The sequence below is a fragment of the Myotis lucifugus genome, unplaced genomic scaffold (assembly GCF_000147115.1).
Source record: "Myotis lucifugus unplaced genomic scaffold, Myoluc2.0 scaffold_294, whole genome shotgun sequence".
Lineage (NCBI taxonomy): Eukaryota > Metazoa > Chordata > Mammalia > Chiroptera > Vespertilionidae > Myotis > Myotis lucifugus.
The window spans coordinates 549,223-574,507 of NW_005871342.1; the positions used below are offsets into that span (position 1 = coordinate 549,223).

At 38.5% G+C, this 25,285-nt stretch overlaps 1 protein-coding gene across 1 annotated transcript in view; it reads right to left on the bottom strand.

The window, feature by feature from the left end:
* VPS13B (vacuolar protein sorting 13 homolog B) overlaps positions 1-25,285 on the bottom strand; it is a 583,949-nt gene that overhangs the window by 187,109 nt on the left and 371,555 nt on the right. The window lies entirely within an intron of this gene.

The window sequence follows — 25,285 nt, forward strand, 5'->3', positions numbered from 1 at the left end:
ACGACTGAACAGTGTAAATGATCAAATAAAGTGTAAGCAATTACTATGCCCTTGAAGGTGGATTTTTCTTGGTGCACAAAAGACTACTCATCCTCAGAGCCTTCCATCAAGGACACGCTCTGAGGAGAACAGAACCACCTGGCGGTGGCAGCGGTGATGGCCACCCTGGCAGCACAGCTCCAAGACCTTGCGTTTGGTCCTTTGTTCCACTTTCTTCGGGATCCCAACCATCAGTCTGCTATATGCTGTTTGGAAGCTAGATGTTTCACTTTCTTTTCCATCGAAGTAACCATGGAAAATCCGAGGAAAACCCCAATCCTCCCAACCCCCCTCATATCACCAAACAAAACCAATGGTAACACTTTAGTGCATTTCCTCCCAGTTTTTTGCCTACCCTTTATGGTTGACATTATGCTGCAGAGACAACTTTTGTAACCCCATGTTTTTCCAAGCTAATATACTCTTCATAAATGCCAATTTGAAAGGCTGCACAATATTTCATTTTGTGTTGGAAAGAAGTTATTCAACCATTCCCACAAAATCAGACATTCAAGTTTTCAATTTTTGACAACAAACATCTCTGATAAACATCGGATACTATTTCCTCAGGACAGGCTCCTAGAAGTAGAATTGCTAGGTAAATAAAATGGTAAGAAAAGTTTAAGGTTATAGAATATTGCCAACACCATTCTAATTTAATATTACTACTGGTAATGGAAAAAATTTCCCCGAAGTACTGGGTATTGCTTATCTTTCTTTTAACAGGCTCTTCCTTAATGGTATTCATAAATATAATACCATTTTTCCACATGCTACAAACTATTATAAGTTGCTTGTGAAAATGTTAAAGGGTTGTTAAGTCAAGACAACAATGTCAGAGTCATTAAATTTTTTCAAATAATATTTGTTTATTGATTTTGAAATTGTTGAGGGAGATACAGATTATTGTTAGAAAAATCCAGCATGAGCTATTTGAAACAAAAACAATTTCCCCCTGTTCTTTGAAGAGCCGAGTTTGTTGAAACCACTCTTGCTGTTCCCAGGTCGGGAGTGGCCCTTCTGAGCTGGCTGTAGCTGGCACACATTTAATATCCATCAATACGCATAACAAACGACACTTGTCTGAGAATTGTTCTCTCCTTCTAGGTGATTTTACTTTACTTATGCTTCTTTTTAAGGATGTATTTGCTCTTAAAATGTTTTGTTGTGGCAGTATCAGATCCTATTAAACCAATTTATAGGCTCTGGAGTCACAGACGTGGGGTCAAGTCCAACACTTTCTAATTGTATGAGTTCAGACAAATTACAAACTTCTCTAAGGCTACATAACCTCATCTGTAAAACAGGGATAAAAAATCCTATCTCAAAGGGTTAGTCTGATGATTCAGAGAGCTGATGTAGCTAACGAGGTCAGTCACAGTGCCTGGCATATAGCAAATACCCCCAAGTGGGCAGCTGTTATGTTTCTGTCTCTTTACCAGATGGAGGACTGCTAAATGGACTGGGACATATAATTTCACTTCTGGCCATCATTAAGGAGCTGGTGCAGTGCTGGGCACACTGATGAGAGGATCCATACATGTTTGATGATATGTGAGTTTCTGATAAAATATTAAACTATTAAGTATTAATGAGAAAAACTGCACTGCAGATTATAGATGAATGTTAATATGTAAATACTAGAGGCCCGGTGTATGACATTCGTCACTGGGGTGGGGGGAGGTTGGGGGTCCCTCATCCCGGCCTGCACCCTCTCGCAGGCCGGGACCCTTGGGGGGATGTCGAGTCCTTAGCACTGCCATGAAGGCAGGAGAGGCTCCCACTGCCACTGCTGTGCTCACCAGCCATGAGCCCAGCTTTTGGCTTAGCAGTGCTCCCCCTGTGGGAGCTCACTGACCACCAGGGGGCAGCTCCTGCGTTGAGCGTCTGCCCCCTGGTGGTCAGTGTGCATCATAGAGACTGGTCATTCCGCAGTTTGGTTCATTTGCGTATTAGCCTTTTAATATATATATAACTCTAATATGCAAATAGAACGAATGGCAGAACAACTGAACAACAGGTCGCTATGACGAGCCCTGACCACCAGGGGGCATGTGCGGAACATGGTGGGCATTGGCAGTAGGCGGCAGAGCGTGGAACATGGTGGGTGTTGGCTGCAGAGGGATGGTGGAGCAGGTAAGCAGGGGCGCCAGACCAAGCCGGGACACTGGTTGCTGTCATTGGGGCGAGCCTCTGGTGGTTACTGAAAATTCTCTGCTGTTGTGTACCACGGTCCTGCCCGGCGCTTGCACCTGCTGCCGGCGCTGGCCCCGCTCACACCTGCTGTCGGCTCCCGGCGCTGGCCCCGATTGCTGGGTGCTGTCAGCAGGTGCGAGCGGTGGCTGCTGGCCCTGATTCCCCCCTCAGGGCTTCTCCACCTTCCCCTGCTCCTGAGGGGCTATCTGGGCAGTAGCCGCTGCTCGCACCCGCTGCTGGGGCCGGCCCCAATTGCTCTGCACCATCAGCATCAATGCATGGGAGCAGAGGCAACAGCAGTGGGGACCGGGGGCCATGGCGGGGGCACAGAGGATGGGCCAAGACCTGCCCCTGTGCCCACCGCAGCCTCGTGACCCACAGTTCCTTTCAAGGTGCATGAATTCGTGCACTGGGTCCCTGGTTTAAGATATGTGGGAACAGCTTTCTCCATGTACTGTACTCTTTAAGGTCTTTCCAGACATATTCATGGGCTCTTTCCTGACCTGCATCCTCCACCTTGTGGGCTGATTGCACTTAAAGCAACCATCCCAGCCTCAGCTGGGTCCTCATCTTCATACAAGACATTAGTACCCAACTGCCAGAGTTGCTGCAGCGTTAAATGAGTTAATGTATTGAACACAAGTAGTAGGCACTCAATAAAGGCTATGTGAAAAAAGGAGATCCTTGCTTTGCAAAGACTTCTTTAACCCTTCCAGAAGATGCCAGTCTCTCCAGCTTCTATGCTTTTAACACAAACTGATATTGTGACAGAACTTTTTACACTGTGTTTTGTCTCAGAGAGCTTGAGTAATTAAAGGTAAAAGTAAATACCACTGAGCTCTGGCCAGTGTGGCTCGGTTGGTTGAAGCATGGTCTCACACACCAAAAGGTTGCAGTTTCAAGTTCGATCCCTGGTTGGAGTGTGTACAAGAGGCACAATGGATGTTTCTCTTTCAAACTGATGTTTCTTTCTCTCAATCTCTCTCTCTCTCTCTCTCATCAATAAAAATATATCCTTAGGTGAGGATTAGAAAAATACTACTCAGTACATTATTTGCTAAGTGTTGTCAGCAATTTACAAATATTTTCATCACTAAGTATTACAAACCTTTAAAGGGGGTACTGTTATCCCCATTTTCCAGCTGAGGAAACTGAGGCTTAAGAAATTTAAGTTCCCAGGCAGATATCTAGGGGGCTATGGGTAAGAAGGGAACGCATTAGTATTCCTAGCACACACCATACTGCCTGTCACATAGTAGAGCTTAATAATTGTGGTGTGCTGACTGAATACCTGAATAAACATAATTTAAAAATTCAGTAAAGTAAAAATTAAGGCAATTATCAAAATGATAGCTTAATTTTAAATCTTTCAGTTATCCCTAATATAAAAATTCAGAATACATCTCCAAATCGATGGCCAACTAGGAAGTCTCAAATAATAGGTGAAAAAATAAGATAGTGAAGTGCATAAGTAGTCTATGATTTATCGCCCATGTTCTGAGGCATTACAAACCAAGTATCTGTATACAGCATAACTGAAATATTTCTTTAGGTTAAATTCTATGGCAAAATCAAAATAAGAACTCAACTACTTTTATTCTCTCAATCAAAAAAGGTGACCGTACTTTACTACATGAGACTATTAAGTACTTTCTATGCACAGAGTATATTTTCTTATTGTTTACAGATTTTATTTAAAATCCAGTCTCTCCTTCTTTAAAGTGAAAGAGTTCCCCATCAGTGGTAACATGGGGACAAAACCAACCACCTGCAGGTGGAGATAAAACGTTTAGTGTCCAGCCCTATTACGTATTGACCTACCACATTAGACTCTGGTGAATGTCAAGTGGCCCAAGCCTGAAATTTAAAGCCAGCAGGGGCAGGATGGCAGCTATTGGCTCGGGTCACACGGCTACTGAACAGAAGTCAGATGGTGACCAATTCTCATCACTGCTGAGCAGAATGGAATTTGAACCAATGACCTGAGATGAAAGACTCCGATTCTTATAGGAAAAAAAAGGTACCAATTTCCCAATACTAGAGAACCAAATTCTTAAAACTGGGTTAAAAGTCAAGATTTTCTCCATTTTTCTAAGCCTCCACACTATTGGTAGACCTGAAATAACAAAGATGGTGATTTCTGAGACATTTACAAATCCACTGGATTGTTACCAGTCTACTGTACATGTACCTATTATATTGAAGAGTACCTGGGCTGCTACTGAGAAACGTTTTACAATTAATTTTTTGTGCTATGCCCTAAACCTGGGCATCAATTTACTATTCCTTTGTGGAAAAAGAAAAGTTCACAATGCAATAACTCTGAAAATAACTGTTGCTTTATTATTGTCCAAGGGGACTAATAATTTAAGTTGTCAAAAATAGCAAACCGCCTTGCTGTTAGTGGATGCAGCAGACACACGTATCTCTGGGTAGTGTTGTTACATCAGCTCTCCCACTCTTTACCTAACTCATTTAAAATGAACAATAAAAGTTTTCTTTAATTAGCTACTGGTGTGCATTAACATGATCATGATTTAACCATAAAAACCAACTGTACATTACTCTGGTCCCCTCTTCCATATGTTTTGAATTATTCTGTTTGAAAATGTACTTTGTGTCCCTTTTAAAAGTTCGACCTTCTGCTTTCAGAGAATTAAATGCATATTACTGTAGTGAAGAAGATAATGTTTCAGACCTCCAGGCATATATTAAACACACTGGCAGCACTTGAGACAAAATGCTTTACTTATTAGATACTTCCTATTCTAAACAGTGTCATCAAAGGCTAAAAACAAAATCCATATAAAAGCTGCACAATGCTTCCACACAGAACCTGTGCCAAAATCCCTGTACTTTCCAACTAATGAGGAAAGGATGTGTACTCTTAACATATGAATGTAAGATTTTCCAAGCATTCACTTTAGGAAACTGGCTATTGATTCCATATGCGTTATGTTAAATGAAACTGTATTGGTAAAATAACCTTTAAGATATCTGGCAAGATAACTATAATTAAACAATATTCAAAAGACTAAAACAAAAGGGAATTTGGTTCCACAATGGCTAATTAAAATAAAATGAAAAAACACAGCATGTCATCTCTCAAGATAAATTGTTATTGTTCAAGAACTATTTAAATACTGTTAAAATATACTTTTAGATAAAATCTGAAAGAGCTGGAAAAATATTTGTGGCTTAAAAATGGATAGTTTGGTGAAGAAAAAAGTATAGGACTCCGAAATTTTATGCGGAGATAACAGCTTTAAAGCCTTGAGCACAACCAGATGGTACTTAAATCGCAGGAATTCTACAGTTTCACAATCAATGGGTTTCAATATGAGAAGGTTTTCAATAGCTAGGAAAACATGTCAAGTTGATAGTTTACTTCTTAGATCATTTCAGCGCACTTTCCCATCCTTTCCCAGTGTATAGGGTACAGACACGAGCCACCTTGGGAAAGGTGCTGAAAGGTGTCCTAGTAGCTGGGGCACTGGAGCGAGTTCCTCCTTTTAATGTATTGCAATGGGCACGTTTATTAGCTCGGCCTGGAGTCCAGGAAGAGCCACAGTATCTTAGGAGTGCTGGTGAAACCACACTTGAATATGTGACAAGATCAAAGGATGCATAAAACTAATTACAAATCATTTCTCCAGTAGCATTTTGGAGTGGAGAAATATAAGCTTGATGGATTGAAACTTCTTGTTTGGCCATATTGACCTTTTTATGAGCACAGTCAAAAGTCAGCCTCATTAATAAAAATGCTACAAATAAATGGATACTTAAAGAAAAATATGCGGGAACCAACCACTTGAGAATTAAAAGGACTAAAATAAATATAATTTTTGTTTTGATGGCTGACAAGAAAGGGTAATTCAGAATCTATTTCAATATATTAAGTCACATTATTTTTAAAAAAATTCTTTGTCTTTTTAAGGAAACCTTAACTATACACCAAACATAAACATATCAACATGTTTTTACCTTCTTATCATAATTATGGTTATATAACAGCAACACTGAAGTAATTATTTCCAACATGCAATAGTTATACTTTAATCTTATCAAAATATCTTGTACCAATCATGAGAGTATTTAAACATCTTATAAATTATGAAAAAGTCAAGTGTGAAACCACAAGATCAAAGTGACAATCACATCTGTGTGTCACTGTGACATTTATTCTAATTTTACTGCCCTTGCTAAAATGTAGTAGTGTTTTTAAAGAAATAAAATTTTGTCTACCTTACAAAACCAAGTACAATAAAAAAATGGGTGCAGTAATTCAATGGTTTTACATACTAAAATTACAAAGAAAAATTTTTACAAACTTGAAAAAATATGTGCCTCCCTGTTTAAACATTTGCGAACATACTCTTCTAGCTTATCTCTTAGAAATTCGGTTTTCGGTATAGGATGGGGTAGAGCTACTGAGAGAGGCTGTGTTATGCTTTTAACACAGAAAGTCTACACTGGAAGCTTGAGATAAGTAGCAAATTGCTGTAACAATCGGGACTAATTTCAACTTGATCAATTAATTTAATCAAGCAAGCAAACAATAAAAGTATATTTTAAGTCTTGGATTTTCAGTGTTGTCAGCATTACTATTCATAAAATTTTATCATTTTATACATTTCATACCATTGCAAATCAGGGAGGTGCTGAGTAAAGTTTATCTAAGCACATTATATTAAATAAAAAGTATAAAGAATAAATTGACTTTGATATGCAGTATCTCCTTCAGTGTAACCAATTCACCTTATTTTTCACTTAAAAATAAACTTAAACAAGCACTCTATGCACGTGGGTACTACAGATATGGAGTGCTAGAAAACAAGGGCTTTTTATATTTTACTTCTCTAAGCCAAATGTTATACAAGATCCCACATAATATAATTGTTCCCAGTCGGAAGGCAAAAAAAGTTTTCACAATACTGCAGTAATTATGCAAAAGAGCAGAACTAATGATACCCATCACTGCTTAACAGATAGAATGGTAAAGAACACTAGTTTCAAGTTTTCCCTTTCATGAAGTTACTTTCCGGCTCTTTGAAGTAACAGTCTGAGGCCACTACTGCCTGCTAAGTATCAATTCAAATATTCACATTTCCAGACCAGTGCTAACTGCAATAAAAGCAGCATGGAGATGGTTCGGGCAAGGGTGTGTTTTATCGTAGTCTGTGTTGGGTCTACTGTTCTAATTTAGGTTGAAAATTATGAAAAGGCACCAGTGCTGGTGCTAAAGTGTCTATAATACCTAGATCATTATCAGTGTCTGTTTCAATATGATAAACCCAACAACAAAGAGTGTATACGCACCAACGTACCCACACGAGGAAGTTCAAATCCTATTTATTGCGACTTTATCTGCAGTGTTGCCCTTTAGACTTTTGTCTGTTTGTTCTTTTACACATACATGGTATATGATTTCACAGCATAAGCTTATTTTCAGGGGCTTCTAAATTTATGAGAGAAAAAAAATCAATTCCAGGCGAAACTTTGTATACAAGGTCTTAACCCAGAAAAAGTTCTCCTTCTCCCTCCCGCTCTTTTTCTATGCATAAAATTGGAATAGGTTGGTCATTTTTGTTCAAGGAGACTAGAGCTAATAGATTTATCCTAACTTCCAAGTCTGTTTGACTTGTTTGCTTTTTGTAATGGATTCCGTTTCTTTTTTTTAAATTTTTTTTATATAAAACTTCACACATTCTGGGAACTTTGGGATCTTAATCAAAACCAATGGCTCTACATGAGAAATGACAACTTGCTTTGAAATGGCCATGATGTTAATTCTTAAAAAGTAGCTACCGTGTGTACAAGGTAACTACTCTTCATACTGATGAAATCCAAAGTTCATTCCGCTGATGTCAATGTGGAAACCATTTTGTCCCATGGCTGCTTAAAGATTTTCAATAGGATTAAATCAGCTGCAAGTCCTCATTATATCAGCGTTTACAATTGTGTCTGAGTCGGAGTCTGTTTCTCATAGAGTTTTACTCAGGGACTGACTTAGACTGGCTCCTTAGGGCTAGTCTGATTTTACTAGAAACAACTGTATCACATCAGCCACTCTCATAAACTTGCCGTAAGATTGAATCAGCCCTGACCCTGAAGAGATGAAAGTTTATCGAGCCTACGCATTCTCTGTAAGTCACAGAGAAGTGCATTCCGTTTCTGCAGCAATGCAGAGGAATACGCTCATTAACGATTCCAGGGGGCCTTTGCCTCGAAACTATGACCCTGATTTTCTGATAAGAAAATTAAAGTTGAACTTGGATAAATTTCTATCAATAAAAATTCATACAAATCCCTATTTGATTATTTTATCTCTCAAATTACATATCCTCCTTTAAAGAAACTGTAGGGTTTATGGACATAAAGCAGGAGCATGCTTTTAAAATGAGTTTTCCCCTAATATTCAATAATAATAAAAATGGTTTAAGTATATCCATAATTAACTTTATCCAGTAGTTAGTTTCCTTGGCCACATAGTTATTTAACAAAAATATTGAGCTAATATTATTTTATGCTCTATTTACTAAGTATAAACAAACCTGTTCAATTAACTGTAGATTCTCTACCAGGCAAATCTGAACCCCAGTATTTCCTACTATGCATCTGATTTTACTGAAGTTCATCAAGACGTGAGTAATTTATAGAATAATTTACAAACTTTTATATGTATATGTGTGTGCATATACATATATATAAATTTATTTTTATTTTTGAAAACATGTTCCCCTTTTGTCCCCCACTGATTCCCTCCACCCCACTCCTCCCCCTCCCTAGGCCTTCACAGCTCTATTGTCTGTCTATGGGTTATGCATCTATGCATATAAGTTCTTTGGTTAATCTCTTCCTGACCCACCCCCTTCTCTCTGAGATTCATCAGTCTGTTCCAGGCTTCTATGTCTCTGGACCTATTTTGTTCGTCAGTTTATTTTGTTCATTAGATTCCACATATGAGATCATGTGACACTTGTCTTTTTCTGACTGGCTCATTTCGCTTACCATAATACTCTGCAGGTCCCTCCATGTTGTCTCAAAGGGGAAGAGATCCTTCTCTTTTACAGCTGCATAGTATTCCATTGTGTAAATGTACCACAGCTTTCTAATCCATCCATCTACTGTTGGGCACTAGGGCTGTTTCCAGATCTTAGCTATTGTAAATTGAACTGCTATGAACAAACGGGTGCATATATTCTTTCTGACTGGTGTTTTAGGCTTCTTAGGATATATTCATAGAAGTGGAATCACTAGGTCAAATGGCAGTTTCATTTTTAATTTTTTGAGGAAACTCCATACTGTTTTCCATAGTAGTTGTACCAGTTTGGCTACCTTTAACTTCATGATGGCCGATCAAATAAAGCCAAACTGAACTTAACCTATATAATAACTGTCTGTTACATGTTATCAATACCTTAATGATGCAATGGACTTGAAATGCAAATGGTCAAGATGTCAAAGAGAAACACTTGTTTGCGCCCTGTAAACAATTCTTCTTTTCCATTAGAAGGACTTTGTTGTTCTTTGCTACTGCACAAAAACTGCTTTGATTCTATCAATCTCTCACTTCAATTCTTAGAAATGTGCAGTATTCTTTAAATCAGGTAAATGTTTGTAACAATAGCCCCAGTTGGCTAGCCCTACAACATCAGTACATTTTCATATGCTGATATGTCCCAAGTAATTCCTGCTGCTCTAAGAATGTAACTTTCTGTATATTAATGAAGGTAATCCAACCTATACTTTAAGGATATTCTTGGTCTTGTGGGACTACTTGAAAAAAAGATTCAAAGTCAGAAAGAAAATGTAGATAACCACTTCCCAAATATCAAGCATCATCTCTAAAACATTAAAACAGTAACCAAGTATGGACACACCTGAGAACTCTTTCTCAAAAAGCCATGAATTAGAAAATAAATTTTAACCATAACTGGTATGTGCTTACTAGATGACCTTATCAGAATGCCTCTTGTTATTGCTAAATTTTAGATCACATTCACAACAGTATTACCAAATTAGCACCATTAAAGTGTTCTTAGCCTTTAACACTTACCTCTCTCCAAACGAGTTAAAGTTGTTTTTTTAAAATCCTCACCCGAGGACAACTTTTTTATTGATTTTGGAGAAAGAGGAAGGGAGAAAGGGAAGGAGAAGGGAAGGGGGAGAGGGAGAGGGAGAGGGAGAGGGAGAGGGAGAGGGAGAGGAAGAGGAAGAGGAAGAAAGAGAGAGAGAGAGAGAGAGAGAGAGACAGAGAGAGAGATCTGCTGCCTCCATATGCACTCCAACTAAGGATCAAATCTGTACCCTAGATATGTGCCCTAAACAGGAATCAACCTTTTGGTATATGGTGTATGGAACTGAGCTACCCAGCCAGGGGCTACCCAGCCAGGGCTAAAATTTCTATTTTTAAATGATCCTTTTATTGAATTTATTGGAGTGACATAGGTTTATAAAGTCTTATATGTTTCAGGAGTACAATTCTACAACACATCTTCTGTACATGGTATTGTGTACTCACTACCCCAAATAAAATCTCCTCCTATCACCAGTTATTCCCCCTTTACACTCCCCTACTTCCCCTCATCCCTTTATTTTTAAGGTAACATTCAATCAAGTATGGTTAATGTGCGGACTTTAGCTACAATAATTTTACTGGGATAAAATATTTATGGAGCTTCTTGAAAAAAGAGCCATTGCCAAAACTACTGAGCAAAATGTGATATAAAATTTTATTTCACATCCTTCATTCAACAAACTCTTATTGAGCATCTACAGGCGTAACTCAGAGATATTATAGTTTAGTTCCAGATCACCACAGTAAAGCAAATATCATATTAAAGTGAGTACATGATTTTTTTTGGTATTCTAGTGCATATAAAAGTTATGTTTGCACTTTAAGTGTGCAATAGCATTTTCAATAATGAATGTACATATCTTAATTGAAACACGTATGGTGATAGAAGATGATCTGACTTTGGGTTGTGGGCACACAATGCAGTATACAGATCATGTATCATAGAAATGTACATTGAAATCTATATGATCTTATTAACCAATGTCAACCCAATAAATTTAATTAAAAATACTTTATTGCTAAAAATGATAACCATCATCTGAGCCTTCAGCAATTTGGAATTTTTTGCTGTTAAGGATCATAGCTTGATGTTAATGACTGCTGACTGATCAGGGCGGTGACTGCTAAAGGATGGGGTGACAGTCTTATTGGCTATCCTTTAACTTCATGATGACAGATCAAATCCAAACTGAACTAAAGCTACATAATGATCCTCTGTGAGTCATATCAATACCTTAATAGTGCAATGGACTTGAAATGCAAAATGGTCAAGAAAACAATGAAGTTTGCCACACTGTGTCCCTTCCTTTCACGAGCAATTTCTCTCAAGCAAGTGATGCTGTTTCGCTAGCATTTTACCCACAGAACTTCTTTCAAAATTGAGGTCAATCCTCTCAAACCCCGAGGCTGCTCTATTAACTCAGCTTATGCAATATTCGAAGTCTTTTGTTGTCTTTCAACAATCTTCACATCAACTTCACAGGAGTGGATTCCATCTCAAGAAACTTTCTTTGTTCATCCATAAGAAGCAACTCCTCAGCTGTGAAACTTTGGACATGAGATTGCAGTAATTCAGTCACATCTCCAGCTCCACTTATAATTCCTGTTCTCTTACTGTTTCCACTACATCTACAGTTAGTTCTCCCACTGAAAGTCTTGAACCCCTCAAAGTCCTCCATGTAGGTTGAAACCAATTTCTTACAAACTCCTGTTAGTGTTGATATTTTGACCTCTTCACATGAATCATGAATGTTCTTGATGGCATCTGGAATGGTGAATGCTTTTCAGAAGGTTTTCAATTTACTTTGCCCAAATCCATTAGAGGAATCACTACCTATGCAGCTAAGCCTTAAATGTATTTCTTCAATAATAAGACTTGAAAGCCAAAATTACTTCTTGATCCATGAGCTACAGAATGGCTGTTGTGTTAACAGGCATGAAAACAACATTACTCTCATTGCACATTGCATCAGAGCTCTTGGGTGACCAGGTGCATTGTCAATTAGAAGTAATATTTTGAAAGAAATCTCTTTTCTAAGCAGTTCTTAAAATTGCACTTAAACTATTCAGTAAACCTTGTTGTAAACAGATGTACTGCCAACCAGTCTTTGTTGTTCCATTTATAGAGCACAGGCAGAATAGATTCAGCGTAATTCTCAAAGGCCCTACGATTTTTGGAATGATAAATGAGCTTTAACTTAAAGTCACCAGCTACATTAGTTCCCAACAAGAGAGCCAGCCTGTCCTTTGAAAACAGGCATTGACTTCTCCAGCTATGAAAGTCCTAGATGGCATCTTCTTCCAATAGAAGGCTATTTCATGTACATTGAAAATCTGTTATTTCATGTAGCTACCTTTATTAGTTGCTTTAGCTTGTTCTGGATAACTTGTTCTAGTTCCTACATCAGCATTTGCTGCTTCACCTTGCAATTTTATGTTATGGAGATAAAGTTTCTTTTCTTAAACCTCATGAACCATCGCGTGCTAGCTTTAAACTTTGCTTCTGCAGCTTCATCTTTCAGCCTTCATAGAATTTAAGAGAGTTAGAGCCTTGCTCTGGATTCAGCTTTGGCTTAAGGGAATGTTGTGACTGGTTTGATCTATCTGGACAATTTAAACTTTCTCCATATCAGCAATAAGGCTGTTTTGCTTTGTTATCATTCGTGTCCTCACTAGAGTAGCATTTTTAATTTTCTTCAAGAACTTTTACTTTGCATTCAAAAAGTGGCTGTTTGACACAAGAGAATTAGCTTTCAGACTATCTTGTCTTTCAACATGCCTTCCCACTAAGCTTAACCATTTCTAGCTTTTGATATAAAGTGAGAGATGTGTGACTCTTCCTTTCACTTGACCACTTGAAGATCACTGTAGCATTGTTATCTGACCTAATTTTAATATTGTTGTGTCTCAGGAAATAGGGAGGCCCAAGGAGAGAAGGAAGACAAGGGATTAATAGGTTGGTGCAATAGTCAGAACACATACATTTGTCAATTTAGTTCGCCAAAACAATTACAATAGTGACATCAAAGCTCACTGGTTATAGACCACCATACCAAAAACAATAATGAAAATGTTTAAAATATTGGGAGAATCACCAAATTGTGACACAGAGACATGAAGTAAGCAAATGCTGTTAGAAATATGGTGCTGATAGACTTGTTCAATACAAGGTTTCCAAAAACTTTTAATTTGTAAGAAAAAAAAGCAATACCTGCAAATTTCAATAAAACCTGGTAGACCTGTACTATGTTGACATGTTGACAATATAATTTTATGTCACACACACACACACACACACACACACACACACACATACATTTGATGATGGATGTTGGGTATTATGAGAGCAGAATAAGAGTCAAAAATAATTTGAGTTTTTTGGCCTGGGCAACTACAAAAATGGAGAAAGATGATTTTCCAGACTTGCAAGCAGCATTTCAACCCATCTAAGTGTTAGCTAATTCTTTAACATTCTGCCTTTCAAAACTTTGCCTGTATTCCCAAGAAACATACATGACTGTAGTGACCTTCACATAGGGAGATGATGACAGTCACCACCATACCAAAATTTAAAGGATTCTCTAGTGCAATTATGATGTCTTCCTTGTTCCTCCAGCAAGTCAAACCCCCAATCAGCTAAGAACTATTTAAGGGAGAGCTATAATTAGAGGTAGTTTTCTGGGGTTGGGCCTAGACCTCATTCTAGCCAAACATTTGGAGAATAGAGAAATGAAGCTAAGACATAGAGTATTGCCACATCCCTAGAAAATCAAATGAGTGAGACATAGAGTATTTCTTAGGAGGATTTTGGCCTTGGGACAGCTGAAATTGAAACAATATTCATAAGTTAAATTGGAGAAGGCTGGGCTCTTACAAGACCTCCAAATTTCTAATTCTATTGAGCATTTCTATTTGGATGTCTTATTATCAGTATCACACATCTAAAAGATCTTCATATCATTTAAAAATATTTCCCCCCAAATACCACCTCTAAACCTTAACATTTTATTTATTTGTTCCTTCTCAAAAAGCTCAAATGTTAAATATACCTTCTTGGTCCCACCAAGTACTGATGAAAGAATGACTATTAATTATTCCTACTGTTTCCTTTGTATTTTCTATTTTTATTGGCCCTTTATACTGGCTAGTTCAAGAGTTCCTTAATTAGCTTCTTTCACTGATCTTTTCCTTTCCTAACTTATCACATATAGCACTGCCAGTTTACTCTTCTTAAAACACTTTTAATATTTACTTACAGACATTTGTCCCAGTAGAATGTAAGGTCTATGAAAACAGACTTTCTGAGTGTTTCCTATTTTTCTACTTAATCACCAGCACTCAGAACAGTGCTTGGTACATAGTAGGCGCTCAATAAATATTTAAAGAAGGAATTAAGGAAGGAACAAATGAACTGAATAATTTACAAGGTACTCATTTAGGTCCCTTGGTGAGGGAGTAGATATAAGGATCAGTTAAACTTGAAATCTGCCTTCTAAATCTTTCAGGCACATCTGAACCAAGACTGAAAGAAGCTAGAATTTGTACTTGTTGAAATGGCAGTAAGAACACTGAGGTTGAGGGAGACATAAATGAAAAAGGGACAAAAGACAAAAAAAAAAAAGAGCATGTATAAGTGTATGGAAAAGGTAATGTCCTATTTGGCTCAAACAAACAATGTATTGATGAGAACAGTGAAAGATGAAGTTGGAAAGGCAGGATAAAGGAGGATTCTAGATGGCAGGTTAAGAAACTTGAATTCTTAGTTTTATGCCAGTCTTCCTCAGAGCAGAGCCTGTTGACCACCTATATCAGAATCCCTAATGCACTTGTTAAAACAGATTCTCAGGCCCCGTGCCAGGAGTGTCTTACCTGAAGGTGAGACCTGGCGACTTGTACTTGTAACAAACTCCCGGTAATCTTTATTCACACTAATGTTTGAGATATACTGCTTTAGACAATGGAAAACTATAAGAACTTTCTTAGCAAGCAGATTACAAAATGGCGGTTGAGAAAATTCAATATGAGGAAAATGGGCAGTAGGAGTAGAGGATGAGAGAGCAGAGAGATTGTAGGTAGCACCACCAGTTAGAAAGCAACTGGCAAGATGACTATGAGGGGAGGTGAAAGAAAGCAATGTATGAAGTAGTGGACTTCAGGAGATGAATGAGAAAAATCTTATTTGATCACCTTAGCTCAGAATCTGGTCACGGCAGACCACTTCCTACTGAATAATTTAACCAATAATTCTGGGACTTCCTCTCTAACCCATCCCTCACCACTCCTCTTGTCAAATTCTCCGTTATGGAACTTCACAATTACCTTCTTGCCTCCACATCGTCACTCATGCTGTTCTCCCAGCCTGGAGTGCCCTCCTTCTTAAGAATCCATTTCCTCTATTAAGCCTTCCCTTTATAAGCCCACAATAACTTCTCTCTAGCCCACAATCCTATAGGACATTATCTTTATCCCTTATCTGGTACTTAGAATGTTACCTTCTATTGCTATTTTCTTTTCATCCTTACACTCTATCTCTTAAGTAGATTATAGGATTCTAGAGTTCAGAACCACACAACATCAGTTTCTGTAAATCTTGTGAACAAAGAATGTATAGGAAGTGAGGTAAGTGTATGTGGATGACAGTGATGATGGTGTAGATGGCAACAAAGATAACCTAACTAGCTGATTCAAAGCAATGATACCAATGCATAGACAACAATTATTGGATGTTTAGATTGGTCAAGCATTTTTCTATGTACGCTTAGTAGATGCAGGCACTTTTCTATATCAAGTCATTTAATCGTCAGAACAACTCTATAAAGTAGATATTATCATTATCCACATTTTAAGATAAAGAAACTGAGGCTCAGAGAAGTTAACTTGCTCAAAATCACACAGCTAGTAAATGGTGAACCTGGGATTCAGACGTTGGCAATGTAATTCCAGTGCTTATTTCAAAATCATAACCTACAGCGTCTCTATCTCAGAACCCTATTTGTTTCTTTCATAGTACTTACCAAAATTTGAACTCTCTACAGCTTGTTGTTGTTGTTAATATGTCTCCTTATTAAATGGCAAGACCCATCACTGTTAGAACTAGTTAATTTTGTTCACTGCTAGTGGTGCTTTGTAAATAAATGAATGAATAAAACAATAAGGAAAAAGGAGCAGGAGAAAGGAGTAAAGCTGAAGAAACCACTATCAATATCTAAGGGCCTAGGGAGTTATTTTTTTATTTTTTTATTTTATTACTACAGATTTCAGACAGATGGCTTCCCAGAGAGAGCCTTCATCAATATAGGAATATATTTTGAAATGCTGAAAGGAAAATTCCATTGCAAGGTGCTGGGACCAGGTGTCTCTATTTTAGCAAATCACTGTACTCAAGAACAGGAAGCGGAGCCCGGAGATAGAGCACTGCACCAGGGAACTGAAGACCTGGCTGAGCTCCAGTTTCCACTAAGTCACACCTGTGCAGCGACGTGGGAAAAAACTGTCTGTTCACAGCTTTCCTCTTGTCGACATAGAGTTAAAATAAGAGTGATCTAGGCCAAATCCAAGTTCTCATTTCAATGCATCAGAATCACGGTTTATTGTAGCTGGAAGAGGTTCTGGAGTTCATCGTTTCCAGGGACTTCTTCAAACTACGTTTTAGCCACAGTATCCCTTCTAAAAGAAAATCTTATGGCGATGGGGTTAGTGGGTGGCAGAGGATACATAATATGTCAACCAGATAAAAGCAACGTTGCCCCAGGATGGTTGTGTCATGAATGCATATGCACGTGACTTGAGGGCCACAAAGTTCAAATCTGCTGCAGGTCAACCACGCCACGATATAATTTTTAAATATATGCCTTGTTGAGACAATTCACATATCATATATTTAATCTACTTAAAGTATACCAATCAATGCTTTTTGGTACATGTACCGAGTTGTAGAACTGTCACTACAATCAATTTTAGAACATTTCTTATCACTCCAGAAAGAAACCCCATACCCAGTAGCAGTCACTTTCCTTCACTACTTCCCTTTCCTCCCTCCCATCCAGCCCCCCATAACCACTACTCTACTTTCAGTCTCTGCAGACTTAGCTATTCTGGACATTGCATAGAAATGGGATTATTTAACATGTGGTCGTTTATGACTGGTTTGTTGTACCATGTATCAGTACTACATTCCTTTTTATAGCTGAGTAATATTTCACTGTATGCATATAACATATTTTATTCATTCATTAGTTGATGGACACCTGGGTTGCTTCCACATTTAGCTATTTTTGAACAGCTTCCACATTTTAGCTATTTTTGAACAGGTACGAGAGTCTGTGTGGGCATATGTTTCCATTTCTCTTGGTTATATATCTAGGAGTGAAACTGTTGGGTTATATATAACTCTGTTTAATTTTTTGAGGAACTGCCAGATTATTTACTAAAACAGCTTCAACATTTTACATTCCCATCAATTGTATATATAAACGTTCCAATTTCTCCACAGCTTCACCAACACTTGGTATTATGTCTTTATGATCATAGCCATACTAGCGGGTGTAAAGTGGTGTCTCATGGTGGTGTTGATTTGCATTTCCCTGATGGCTAATGATGTTTATAGTTTTTTCATGTATCCTTTGGCCATTTGTATATCTTCTTTGGAGAATGTCTATTCAGATCCTTTGTCCAATTTTATTATTGATATGCAAGGATTCTTTATACATTCTAGAAACAAGTTTCCTTACCAGATAAACCATTTGAAAATATTTTCACCCATTCCGTGGATTGTCTTTTCACTTTCTTCCCCCCCCGCCCCCCCCCAAACATGCCCACTTATTAGCTCACATTCTTTAGGTCACAAGTCCACCATGGCATGGCTGGGTTTTCAGCTAAGGGTATCACAAAGCTAAAATCAAGACGTTGCAGTTATCGTCTGGTTTAGGGTCATCTTCCAAGACCATTCACCTCTTTGCAGCTATAGGACTGAGGTCCTCATTTTCCTTCGAGCTGCTGGCCAGGGACCACACTCAGCAACTAGGTCAGACGCACCCAGGGAAAATCCCTTTTGTGATATAGTGTAATATAATCATGGGAGTGACAGCTCATCATTCTCACAGGTCCCACCCACACTCAAAGGGAGAAGGTTATACACATGTGAAGGCCATTAGGGGTCATGTTATGATTCTGCTTAATACACTCTCTTTATGAATTTTAATTTTACTCTTCTGAGGTTAGACTGGATGATGGTACTACTATTTGTATAGTGATTTACATTTTAATAAAGATCTTTTCACATATATTTTCTCATTTGATCTTTACAATCCAGAGATGCCAGTGCTGGCCTGTCAGCAAGAGGAATGGAAGGGTTAGAGGAGACACAACCTTTCCCTGCCATGCTGGGAGAGTGTGGGAGGGCAGAGACCTTCACTCAAGCCTCCCGATTCCAGCTTCTGGGCTCCTTCCTCCAGTCCTGCCACGTGGATCTGAGAAGACTGGATATATCCTAGTGCCAGTGCCACAGCTGAAGCAGGAAGAACACAGCCTCTGGAGTGAGACAGATGTGGGCCTTGGGTAAGTTATTCCTCCTGTCTGGGCATCCTCATCTTGAGATGGGGGAGTTGGACTACATGGTTTGCAAGGGCTCTTTCAGCCTCAAATCAGGACAATACTGATTTGCACTGTGGAAGATCGTTAGCTTCATGTTCCCATTCTCTTGGTTGAGGAGAACCCCATAACTATAACCTCTTCTAGGTATCCCTGTGATCTGGGCATTTTATTAGATTCCCAAGGCCACCATAACATAGTACCACAAACTGGGTGGCTTAAACAACAGAAACTGGTTCTCTCATAGTTCTGCAGGCTAGAAATCCGGCATCAAGGCATCAGCAGGGTAGGTTCCTGCTGAAAGCTCCGAGACAGAATTCTTTCCAGGCCTCTCCATTTCCGATGGTGCAGGCAATACTTGGCATTCCTTGACTTATGGATGAGATGCATCACTCCCATCCCTACTTCTGTGTCTCCTCCTTTTCTTATAAGCACTATCACCTTTGAAATTAGTCCTCACCCCCAATCCATGATCGTCTCATCTAGAGATCCTTAACTTAATTACACCCGCAAAGACTATTTCCAAATAAGGTCACATTCACAGATAATGGTTAGGACTTGGACAACTCAACCCACATCATAAATTGATTTGTGCATCCATCACTGATGAAATATGGGTGCTTTTCAATTTTTTCGCATCACAAGGAACACTGCAACAAACATCCTTTTTGTATCTCTTTGTGTCCAGGGACAAGAATTTTTCTAGAAGTGGAATTGTTTGAGTCACAGAGTATATATTTTCAACTCTGCTAGCTACTGCTAAATATTTTTCTAATCTAATCCATTTGAAATGGTATCTCATCAGTTTTTTTAAAAACAAGTGAATTTGTTGGGGTAACATTGGTTTGCAAAACCATACAGGTTTCAAGTGTACAACCAAACAAAACATCATCTGCACTGCATCGTGTGCCCATCGCCCAAGCAAAGTCTCTTTCCATCCCCATTTCCACCCCGCTTTGCCCACATCACCTGACCCCCACCTTGCTTTTCCTCTGGCCATCATCACTCTGTTGTGTCTATGTATTATGTATATATGTTTTTTGCTAATCCCTTCACCTTCTTTCATCCATCATGTCCCAATACCCCTCCCCTCTGACAGCTGTCAGTCATTTTCATATATCCATGCCTCTGTTTCTATGTTGTTCATTTTGTTCATCAGATTCCACATATAAGTCAGAAAATATGATATTTGTCTTTCTCTAACTGGCTTATTTCACCTAGCATAGTAATCTCCAGTCTATCCATGGTGTCGCAAAAGGTAAGATTTTCTTCTGTTTTGTGGCCATGTAGTATTCCATTGTGTAAATATACCACGGCTTTTTTATTCACTCAACAGATGGACACATGGGCTCTTTCTAAAGCTTGGCTATTGTAAATAATGCTGCAATGAACATAGGGGTGCATATATTCTTTTGAATGAGTATTTGGGGATTCTTAGGATCTATACCCCCAGAAGTGGGACCACTAGGTCAAAAGGCAGTTCCAATTTTAATTTTTTGGGGAAATACCATACTGTTTCCCACAGTGGCTGTACCAGTCTGCATTCCCACCAGCAGTGTACTGGGGACCTCTTTTCTCCACATCCTCATCAACACTTGTTTGTTGATTTATTGATGGTAGCCATTCTAGCAGGTGTGGCTTTTCACTTTCTTAATTTTGATGAAGTCCTATTACTCAATTACTTAGCTTGCTTAAGTATTTTGTGCCATGTCTAACATATCATTGCGTAATCTAAGGTCACAGAAGTTTACTTCTATGTTTTCTTCTAAGAGTTTCATAGTTTTAGCTGTTAAATCCAGGTCTTGATCAATTTTGTATTAATTTTTGTATATGTGTGTAATAGTATTTTCTTCTAATTCTTTTTATTTCTGTAAGGTTTGTATTAATGTCCTTTTTATTTCAGTTTTTAATAATATGAATCTTTCTTGGTCAGTATAACTAAGGGTTTTCCAATTTTACTAATCTTTTCAAAGAACCAAGCTCTGGTTCTGTTGATTTTATCTATTGTTTTTCTGTCTCCCCTTGATATTTTACAGAAACCTTAGAGAAAGTAAGGTGTTTGGAGCTGAAGCATACACAGCTTCCTACCAATCATTCCATTCAAATGGCCACATGTCTGAGATGGCCCCAGTCAGTCATATTTCACACCTATTGTCTTATTTATTAATAGTGTCCACTGTTAGTCTAAAAATTTTTCTGTTCAGATGATAAATTTTAGGGTCACTCTACTAACAGGCCTGGTCTGAAAATGGATTTCCTGTAGGTTCTATCCAGCTTCCTCCAGCCCCTGGTGTTTAAGTGCTTCTTGCAGTCCTCACCTCAGGTATAAGTAAAGTTAAAAATGAAATAAGGACAGTACAAACATCAGATCAAAGAGACACATTTTCAGTCAGATTGGTGGGAATGCTTGCCAACTAAGGGAAAAAGTAAAAGGAGTTAGTCTTGTCTCTCACTCTCTCTCACTCTGTTTTTTTACTCTTTTATAAACAAGTATAAACTGTGCTTGAGGTTGTACAGAAATATTCCTAAGAACTGCTGCGGATAGAGTAGCCTGTGTTCATGGGTTTAATTTCCCATGAGGCCGAGTCCCATGTTCTGTTCTCCCACTGCACCTGTGCATACACTCTTCCTCAACGAAGAGGGCATGCCTACTACAACGTAAACCTTTTGAAAAGGGAGGAACACTCCCTCCCTTGAAAGAGAGGTCCTAGGTCTATGGGCTGAAGAAAAAACAGGAATCACACTATTTCCTTTTGCCACCTGCCTTCCATGCCTGAATCAGTGTACTCAAATCTATCAGATGCCAATAATTCATTTCCCATTCTGTCTATTCCCAACTCTGTCCCAGACCCATACTGGCTTTCTGATTCCATTCACTGCGCACCTCTGCTTCTCTTATATAGCCGAAGGCAGGCATGCAAACACACAAATATGCTTGCTCTGAGGTGCATTTCATTCATAAGAAGGGCCAGGGAATTATAGAGGTACATTCAGTATTTGTAGAAGTATCCTGCACTAATCAACACCACTCGTGCTATTAAACACATTGAATGTACTTCAGTTGAGTCCTAAAATCTTTTGTTGTACTTTATTAATCGAGAAATCTGATCTGTTGTGTTGATCTGATTATTTCACATTACTCACAAAATTTTGTTTTGTTTTAACCAAATGTACTTATTTTTTCCCTACTTATTAGACTTTAAATTTTATTTAAGGGAGGTTATTTTAGGAAAAGTTTTAAGACACTATACAAAAATTTTGTTAACAAGAATTTGCCTGACATCAAAGTTAAATCACAGTGAAAAAAATATATATTTCAAGGTTTTCACTGGAATAAAAATGCTCGTTAAAGGGCAGGGGAAAAGTTTACTGCTGTTTTTGGCAATAACACACAGCGATGAAACAAAGCTTCCTTAACAACGTGAAGACGATGCGACAGCGGCGCAAGGCAATGGCAGGTATCTGACTTCGCTATTTAACATAGTTTGCAGAATACCAGTCGACTTTGTTCTTAGGAACACATTTTAAAATGGCAGTGATGGATTTTCAGGCCTGGTTACACCTACCAGGAAAATGATGCAACCATTATTCACCGCTTCCAACTATGGTTTTTACTGGCATCTTCTACAAGTTACACTTTGGCACTCTTCTAAACATCATCAGGCCACAGGCTCAGTCTAAATCAAATATTTTTACAAACTAAACAATCCAGTGCTAAAAACTACCCAAATTACAAAGACCTAATGCTGTTTCCGTTCCAAGAACTGGGCTATTTTATAGGGGGAAAAGTGCTTACTACATTAAAAGGGAAATGGTGCTTTAACCCAAAAGAACTGGCCTGGCCAGAGCATGAGAAAAACAAGTAAGGATCGAATCTGCCTGCACTGGCCACCAACTGACAGACATAGCCCACTAGTGAGCTTTTCCAATTTCTGCATATCATGAGCCCACATAATGTATTGTCAAAGTTAGTTCATTCAGCATTGGGTCAGTTAAGTTAGATTCACACCGAAAAAAATTCCATTTATAGACATAGCCTACATCCCTATTCTGGCTAATACTTTTGCAAATGTGAGCCACTGTTCACACTACTATTGCAAAAGAGGAATTCCAAGTCCAAGTGCATGTTCTACTAATGATAAGTGAGTAGCATTATCTCTGCCTGTGCAGAGTATATGACTTTCAAATGCTGAGGAAATTCATACAAGCAGGCCTGGCAGGCAGCTAACCGAACAAACCAGTGAGGCCTTCACTTTTATACATTAAATACAAGTATACTACAGCATAACAGAAAACTAGTTACACAGTGACTAGCACATAATAGGTATATTGAAAAATACTTGTTCAATAAGTGAAATGTAGAATACCTGGTTTCCTTACAGATTTAGGAAAGCCATGTTATGTCAAGTGCTAGATAAAAATTATTTAAGAAGCCACAAGCAATTTCATCATACAGTTTCCTTTCCCCTTAAAAACAAAAACCATCACTCTTTAGTTGAGGAGTTTTGTAACTGGACTAACTCTGTTCAGTCCTACGGATCTCTCTCACTTCCAAAACCTCTACAGGCAGCTTTATCAAGTAGGGCTTCATATTGGTCAACTGCTGTCCAAACCAGCACAGTATTACATCCTCAATAACTGCAAAGTCTTTGCTTGGTACTCACTAAATGCATTCATTGTTTATTCACTAGCAAATCGGCACTGAGCTCCCACATGGTATGAGAAAAATAAGAGCAGGGTAAAGGAGACCAGGGATTCTGAGGAAGGACTGAGATTTTAAATGAGGTGGTCATGATAGGCCTCTTTAGGATGGAGACGTTTGAGTAAGGACTTGTGTGGCTGCTAGAAAGGAGACCATGCAAAGGCCTGGAAGCAGGAATCACACCAGGAGTAACCAAGGAGGAGCAAGGAGGTCAGCGTGGCAGCAGTGGAGTAAGCAATGGTGAGCGCAGTATGAGAGGAAGGGGGGGGGGGTAAGATCTTAAAGGGCCGATAAAGTTGTTACTATAAAAACCTCAGCTTTTCTCTCAGAGAAATAGGAGCCAGTGAAGAAAGCTTCTGAGGGGACAACAGATTAAGTTACTTTAGGTTTTAAAAGGAACACACTGGCTGCTGTATTCAGAATATAAGGCAGGGAGAATAGGGTGCAAAAAGGAAATGAGACAGGAGGCTACCTACTCAGTAAGCAGGGTGAAAGGGGATGGCGGCTTGGATCAGGGCAAAGGAGTGAAGGTGGTGCGAAGGAGTAAAATTCTGGATATATTTTGAAGGTAGAGCCAACAGGGTTTCCTGACAGATTAGATGTGATGTATAACAGAAAAAGAGGCCCTAGCCAGTTTTGCTCAGCAGTGAGAACATTGGCCCATGGACTGAGGGTTTGGGTTTGATTTCAGTCAAGGGCACATACTCGGTTGCAGACTTGACCCCTGGCCCCGGTTAGGATGCATGCAGGAGGCAACCAATGGATGTGTCTCTCTCACTCAATGTTTCTCTCTCTTGCTGTCTCTCCCCTTCCCTCCACTTTCTCTAATAATAAATGGGGAAAAAAAATCCTTGGGTGAGGATTAACAAAAAAAAAAAAGGAAAAAGAGGAGGTGGGTATGAGTTCATAAATTTTGGCTTCTTTGGCAACTATGAAAATAGGAGTTGCCAATGACTGATATAAAAAAAGACTATAGGTGGAGTAGTTTGGAGGAAGAGAAAGATCGGCAGTTTCTTTTTGAACATATTAACCTCATACAGTGAAATAAATGATAATCCTCACATTACAATCCCAGTTCATTCTCCTCATGATACATTTATCTATAGATTAAAAATAAATCTTATTGCTTTTTATTTCGTAGGCATTCTGGCTAGAATTGCATTGGCGACCTATATAAAATAGCTTTCACTCATTAGAGCCAACATTTCTCTCCCTGCAGTAGCTGTAAATTCTAGTCTGTCAATTAAGAATTAAGAAAAGATTCTGCTTGTATTTCATTTACCAAAACCAATGTGTCCCTAGATTCAGAAAAATCTGAGCAGGATGAAGTGGCTATAGAATTAGAATCAGAAGACCTGTAGGTCAAATCTGGTTTCTTCACTTAACCAGTGGGACCTTAACATATCTGGATCTCACTGATGACACATAAAATAGAGAAAATACCTACTTTATAGGGATGGTGTGAGATTAAAGTAAATGATGTAAGTGAAAAAGTTTCATGGCTTGTAAAGAGTTATACCAGTGTTAGAGGTTATTATCTATAGCTTGTCAAAAATTTTACACATGACTATTGTCTTGTCTTTTGCTCATTCACTTATTCATTCATATATTCCACAAAAAGGAATAAATGTAGAAAAAAAGTTCTTTGAATAATCTCTTAACAGATAGGTGAAAGACTT